General features: G+C 41.3%; 2 long non-coding RNA genes across 2 annotated transcripts; one reads left to right on the plus strand and one right to left on the minus strand.

Annotated features, from left to right (window-relative positions):
- Window positions 1-3,659: 3,659 nt before the first annotated feature.
- LOC123424463 lies at window positions 3,660-4,286 on the minus strand. Its single transcript, XR_006621688.1, has 2 exons — window positions 4,234-4,286; window positions 3,660-4,092 (listed from the first exon to the last, which is right to left on the minus strand). It is a non-coding gene; the product is annotated as an uncharacterized LOC123424463 (long non-coding RNA).
- Window positions 4,287-5,513: 1,227 nt separating this feature from the next.
- On the plus strand, window positions 5,514-6,535 carry LOC123424464. The gene is made up of 2 exons (XR_006621689.1): window positions 5,514-5,786; window positions 5,871-6,535. It is a non-coding gene; the product is annotated as an uncharacterized LOC123424464 (long non-coding RNA).
- The last annotated feature ends 1,251 nt before the right edge of the window (window positions 6,536-7,786 follow it).

The following is a 7,786-nucleotide window of genomic DNA, read 5'->3' on the forward strand; positions in this document are numbered from 1 at the left end:
GGAGGGAACTGGGAGAGGTGGCAAAATATTGGTCGCGGCGGCAGGCTTTCACAGAAGACTATTTTGGTTTTGGTAGTGTGTGCGTTCTTTAGGATTTCCAACTATATATCCACAGAATTGTTTTATTACAAATAAAATAAAATAAATACAACCATAGATGCATAGCTAGCTTGCCAACCCTGGCTATACTTGAGTCTTTCTTTAGTAAATGTACAAAGAAGAGGGTACCAAGAGCCGTTCCTGCTGATGTTACTAAGAATGGCAAAATTAATTTGGTAAGACCCCATCTTTACAAGCTTTAAACTATTAACCACAACTTTATATGGAAACTAAGGTCGTGCAACAGTCCTATGTTCGTTACACTGTTTTTATATGTTTATTATCTTATGATGTAAGTGGGAATGGTACTGGAACCCATGCATCTTTCTGACAAAAGGATATTCAAATCTAGTGGCTAAACGCAACCAGCCATCCAATTGGCTCACTATGGCTTGGGAAAATCTAGTCTTCACCTTTAGTTGTCAGCTAAAGCAAAATGCGAGATCTACTTTTCACCTGCAATCCAATAAAGTACAATGATTAACAGCAACAGATAACTTCCGCACTTGACTTCATATTGACTTTGGTGGATGTCACCTAGATCTCCAACAAAATTATCTCTTCAAACATTTCATTCACCCGTTTACGTAGTGCACATATACAATTTCAGTCCATACATGCATGTACAAAATGAACTTTTTTTGTATAACTTTAATTGTATATCGACCCAAGATTGAAGTGACTGATCGAATTGCTAGCATAAGGTTTTTTAACATAATGTCTAGCCTATAATTTAAACAACTTAGGATATTGCCTCATCTTAGATGGTGAAACTTTTATCGATAGGTTCATTTGCCTAGTTTACCCTAGAGATTCTAGACCTTATAGCAACTCCAAACCCAAACGGACACCGATTTATCAACTTTTTGTCTGTTTGAGTCGTGTGTCCGTATTCGCTTTTGTATTTGGGTCTGCAGATGCACCCAACGGAGATGGATGCATTTTCTAAATGTCCACGTCAGGAATCTCGACAAACACCTAGTGCGCTCCCATGTCGCCACGCCGCTGCGAGCTCCCGCAGCCATTCCTGATGCATGTCGTGCCGCCGCGCGCTCCCATGTGTGCCGTGAGCTCCTGCACCCGCACGTGATGTGTGCCGCGCCGCCACGCCGACGCGTGCTCCCGCAACTGCGCCTGATATATGACGCGCCACCATGCCTCAACACGCAAACGTGTCGCGCGCGAACTCCTGCAGCCGCGCCTTGATGCGTCCCGCACCACCATGCTACAGCGTGCTTCTGCAGCAAATCAGCGAGAGGCAGCATCCCGACGTGGTGGGGTCTCCCGACATGAGGCAGCTCCTCCTGCTGTGTGGCGGGGCGAGGCCTTGCCGGGTGCGCAAGCTCCCGAGCAATGGCGAGCTCCTCCTGCTGTCGGGCGGGGCGAGGCTGGGGCCGGGCAGGCGAGCTCCTGCTGCTGCGTGCGGAGCGGGCGCATGAGCAGCAGAGGCAAGGCCATGGCGAGCTCATGCGGCTGTGTGGCAGAGCGAGGGTCGGGTTGGACGTGAGGGGCGGCAGGGCGAACGCGGCGGCGTCGGAGTAGGGCGAGCGCGACGGCATGGTGGATGGCAGGTGGGCCACATGGGACATGCAGCGGACAGACGCAGACGAGAATGAGGCAAAAAACGTTTGCTTTGTGTCGGCGCATGACCCAAATGTGACCCAATTTTGGTCCCTATATGGGTCCAGGTCAGAAACTTCCCGGACGCAAAATGGGAATGGGTCGCTGCGTAGGGTAATCATTTTTGTTCGCACAGACCCAAAGGGACATGAGCAGACAAAATGGGTATCTCCATTGAGATTGCTCTTAATTTGTTTATTAATTTTATCATCTTCCCTTTAAGTAACTTTTTTATTTAGTTATATTTTATGAGTATACTTTTTATATGATGTATTATGTATGTCGATTTTCAAACTCATTGGTATTCTACATAAGAAAACTTCATTGTTAATTTTCTTAAGTTGGATATATATAGTTAGCTTACAAAAGCTCTGTATAATATGGATGGAAAAAAGTCTCTGCATTCTAGTTTTCAATATCGTTACGAAAAAATATCGAATAATTTTCCATGTATTGGTGGCTGATACCCCCCTCCCCCCCCCCCCCACCCCCCCCCCGCGCGTGCGCACTCCATAGGATAGATTCTCTTCGAGATTATGTGCCGCAATAGCATCGACAGATCCACAGGGAGCTAGTTATGCATGCATGCATTGGTGGACTTATGGCCCATGTTTGCATATCTTGTTGTTACTCCAAAAATTAAGTACCTTCCAAACATAACACAAATCAAGCTTGAATACATACAATTGAACTGTCACTTAATGATATGCTAGCTAATTGTTTGCAACATGTCATACATATTCGACTAGTTCAACATCGATCATGTCCGACATTAATCTTTCACCCATCATATTCTAGAGTAGGTAAGTTTTGATTTGCATTCACTATGAATAGGAAAGGGCAGCATTTTTTCGATTGGTTTGATTTGGGTGTGAATATGGGACGGGAAGGAAAGATTTGATTTGGTGGTTGTGGGTTTTGTTACATTGGATTTGATTGAGTCAATGTAGGACATGAGGATCGAGTGAAGAGGAAGTTGGATCATCCCAACCTACAATGCCCAACCCCTATTTAATAGTAGAGATGTATATTACAAAAGTGTGTGGAAGTTCTTGAACCAACGGAGACAACACCACACCTACATATGCATATACAATGTTTACAGAAGCCCACATGCATTAGAAAATCATTAGAGGTTTGTTTCAGAAACACATTGGAGACACATACGCTCATAACACACATGCACACCGACCTCTATGTACGCGCGCACGCACACGCACATGCATACTCACCCCTACGTATGCACGCCCACACACCCGAGTCCTATCAACACTTCATTTAGTAGTGTGGTGCCTTAAATGTTGTCACCCCGATTGGTGATGTTAGGCTTTCGAGTATGATCGAGCCTCCACACATCATTTTCCACTAAGTTCCCCACGTATTCTGTTCCTCCTCTCCCTCCCATTCATCTTTCCATCCTTATGTTTTTCCTTCTTCTAGTTGATAGCATCGCTCTATACTTCCTCCACATCACCCTCATATTCCTAGATCCCGCCTTAACCATGCTGCATCACGCGGTCTATTATTTTACAAACGAATGTCATTAGGTGATCTGGGGTGTATCAACCACTGTCATTCTACAATGTCAATTACCATTCAAGTGGTTTTTGTGCACCATTACAGAGGCATTGTTTGTCCGCGGCAGATCTTATAATTTACTAGAAGCTATATGCCATGGCATACATGTGCATGTGAACAGGAGAATTAACCCAACAAATGCAAACACAAATATCTTCAAGATAATACAACGTGCACGGATGACATAAATGTGACAATAATAACATACACTTAGCAAATACTACACACACGATGGATTATATACTTGCTTAACCCTTCACACTTGAGGAAAGTAGCTATTAAATATTTTGGTTCACGTTATTGTTCCAGCATCTAAAAAGTCTTTTCACATCAAATACACGACAAGTAATGTAACTTTGCAATTGATTTTTTAAGACTCGTATCTATAAATATAATATTTCAGAAGTACAATATACACGTACTTGAACATTAAGTTTTACAAAGCAAGATACAATTTACATAACAAGCACATACGTGATATCACACTATTACTTATCTTCAATTTATTTTCCATGGTAACAGTGGGAGTTAGTTTCCTCCACCTTCTGTGCTCTCCTTGGAACTATGGAACATCCCTTCGCAGGGGTAGTTCCCTAGTGGACACGAATGATGTATTTCCTCACCAGCAGGGGTACTCCTTCCATTAATAGAACTAGAAGTCAGTTTGCGCATGTCTTTCACTAGCATTACATTCTCTTCGATATTCCTTGGATGGACAGATGGGCATGAATTGATAATAACCACTGCCATGATGACCATCACAATGATTTTCATTGTTGATACTTCTTGCAGGCCCTAAGAAAGAAACATAAACATAGGTCAGTCATTGAGTATCATTTCATGCAATCCGTAAAAAATCATACATTGAGTGATATGTTGACGGTTTTCAAAATAATACAACATTGAATCTACATGCAGAAGATTGTAAATATTCACCAAACAAGGATATTGCTTAGGTGCAGCTAAAGGCTTGTCATTTACCTCCGCCTGGTAGCTGAAAATGTGATATGGTGATGCACTACTTATAGGAGATAAAAGTGGTGATGTTCGATTTGAACTATTCAAGGTAAATCTTCTCGGGTCACAACTTGATTCTCCACCAATAAAAGATACTAGACAACTGAAAGTGGGTGAATTTGATGTAACCGGATTATGATAGGCCAATTTGCATTAATTGTAAGACTTTATATCATTTGTCTCCAAACATTGTGAATGGAAATTTACTATCCTTCCCAACATTTTCACACTAGGAAATGGAAGATGTAATGAGATATTGAACATGCCTACTTTTTAGTCCTGTTATATTTATATCCCAGTATTTCTCCGACCAAAGAGTGCCTTATTTAACCATAAAATTTAATATGGAATTCTGCTCGAGATTTACTAGATGTACTTAATCACGAGTGGCTTTGAAACTACATATCAGCCTTGGTCCAAGAAAGACCAGTGTTTCATGTCCTACTCTTTGAAATTAATCTCCAGGGCATGACATTGTCAAGTTCAACAATCTATTCGGCACAATCACATGTTGTCAGAGGGAGGAACCATAAGAAATCGGCCATGAGCATGTTTTTTTTCTTTCGAATTATGTATGGTCAGTCGTTCTCACCCTTGGAGTTGTATTTGATTTTCATTGTAATTACTTTACTCATTCTCCTTACACACTAATGTTATGTTCTTGTTTTGTAAGGAAACAAGAAATGCTAATGGTAATCTTGGTTCTTAGTCTGCGAACTATAGCTAAAACTATGTACTGTATATCTGTTTGTTAAGATGATATATTATGGAAACTTCAGCACTCTTTCATGTAATCTACTCCCTCCGTCCGGAATTACTTCGCCGAGAAATGGATGTATTAGGAAGTATTTTATTTCCAGATACATCCATTTTTATCCATTTCCATGAATAGTGCTTCTAGACGGGGGGGACTATTTATCTTAAAATATTATAAACCTGCTAACTTCTAATTTATCTCAGTACCCACATTTTTATGCAGATAAGTAAAAAACAGTTAACTGAATTACTCTAGCTAAGACACAACTCATATGACCAAAGGTTAAACGATAATGGAGAAACCTAATCCACCATCTTTTTAAGACAAGACATCTGAAAATTACATCCATGGTGTCATTATTTAAATGACAATTTGCATTTCACCACTTGACATGATAGCTCACGACCCTATATGGATCTTCTGAAGTAAATTTCTGGATTGAGCCATAAACAGTAAAAGAAGGGTATACGTTTACCTTAGCTTTGAAGTCACGGGGGTAGTAGTTTTCACCGCACCACCAGTTCCCCACACAATCTTTAGTTAGTGGAGAATCCATTTTCCATGGTAGATTGTCATACTATGTTAACAAACAAAGAGGCAAACATCCATTCTTGCCGGCCCCCCTATAAGTAGCTTATCACATCACACTAAGTTTATTATCTACTAGAGAGAGTTGTGCAAAACCATTCAGTTCAAGCAATTTGAGCAGAATTATGTAAGTTATTCTTCTTGCATTTCGAAGAGCTTTGCATTCCTGCAATTATCCTAATTATCTTTCTTGTTTTCTTATTTCCATAAGTACACTATACGTAATGAAGACCGGTGTGATCATGGTTGTTGGGATGATTTTCATCAACTTATGCACCTGCATGCCAAGAAATGTGGCAAACCATGGATCTCACGATACAACTGTGCCTGAGAAGGAAATGCGCAGTCTGATGTCTGGCACTGACGGAAGGAACGGGCCTCCGAGCAACGATCACCAGTGCCCACTTGGGACCTACCCTAATTGCCAAGTGATGTCCCAGAATACTGAAGAAACAGTTCAAGATGTTGGAGGAAACTAAGGCAAACTGAAGGATTATGAGAATTGAATGAATACCGCATGTTTATATTGCTTTTACTTCCACGTATGGAGTCATTTGGCATGAGATATGTGCCATGCATGTCGTCAATGCTTCTGCGTAGTCCGTAGCACCCTAGAAGCTACCCATCATCAAGTTCTCAGGAATCTACCTATCCTATATGCTACGTACTACTGGTTGAATTTACAGATACTCATATGTGTGTGATACTTGAGTAAAATAGTTTCAAAGCTAAGATACAGTAAATGTCCTACCTATGCACTACCACAGCGCTCGGACGCTCGGGTAGAGATGCTTGCGCTTCTAACCCAGCATCCCTCAGGCAGAGATGTTTATGCTTATTGTTCAGTTAAGGAAACAATACACCCTTCGAACTCTACCATGGCTCTCAAGTCTGAGCTCATTGATCTCCAGAAGAAAGTCGCTGCTGATTTCAGTGTCAACACAAAACTTCCTTCAAATTTGAAAAATTCAGCAAACGTTGTGCATGTCAAAGCTTATTAGGCTTCAGGCTGGACTTGGAAATTTACCAACAACAAAGAATCTTGGCAGCCGTAGACTAATAAAATCAAAACCAGTGCTGCAACTATTTGCTCTTATAACTCAAACTAGAGGTCACATTAAACAATCACACGTGCTTAAATTAAGATATACTCCCTCCGTCTCAAAATAAATGTCGCGAATTTATAACTAAATTAGTACAAATTTATACTAAGTCAGCGGCATTTATTTTGGGACGGATCACGGAGGGAGTACATTTCTAGCCCCAACATTACAGTTTACTGATCTTTGCCGACTATACTTAGCACTCGGCTTTTAATAAAGTTATTAAAGTAGCGACATCAGGTTTTCTTGTTCTTGCAAGCGTCCGTAAAAGACAGAATAAGTTTACGTAAATAAAATGTTATCCTAACAGTGCTGCGGGCCACATTCCTCAAAGCATCTAAACAACGAACAGAAAAAATGATCGTGCATATATGCACATTGGAAATACAATGCTAAAAGCCTGAAACCCGTAAAGGGACATATATAAGCAATAACAACTCCTCGCAGTTTACCTCCTTTGCAGGGAAAACACTGCACAGCTGCGGGCCGAAATGATGTACAGCCTTGTTCTTTTCATCGAACTTTGCTTTACCATCAAACTTGTCCTGGTTCTTGAAATTGTGGTGCTAGAAGTTTTTCTTTTGTATCAGATTGGCACTAGATCCTTCCTCAATACCTCGAGCATGTGTGTCTTTTGCTCTCGCCTTTTCTTCCACATCAAGAGTACCAATAAGATCCGAAACGGAAAACTCCTGCCTCTTATGCTTCAGTAAGGTAGCAAAGTTCCTCCACGAAGGAGGAAGTTTAGTGATGATGCCTCCGGCAACAAACTTGTTCGGTAGCAATGCAATTGAAGTTCTTAAGTTCTCTAGCAAATGACTGTATCTCGTGAGCTTGCTCAACTACGGACCGCTCTTCAGTCATCCTGTAGTCATAGAATTGTTCCATGATGTACAGCTCAGTGCCAGCATCGGAGACCCCAAACTCGGCCTCGAGTGCATCCCACATATCTTTTCCATTATCAATTGACGCATAATCATCAACTATGTTCTCACCAAAAACACTCAACAGAGCAGCCTTAAAC

The sequence above is a fragment of the Hordeum vulgare genome, chromosome 2H, assembly GCF_904849725.1.
Source record: "Hordeum vulgare subsp. vulgare chromosome 2H, MorexV3_pseudomolecules_assembly, whole genome shotgun sequence".
Classification (NCBI taxonomy): Eukaryota; Viridiplantae; Streptophyta; class Magnoliopsida; order Poales; family Poaceae; genus Hordeum; species Hordeum vulgare.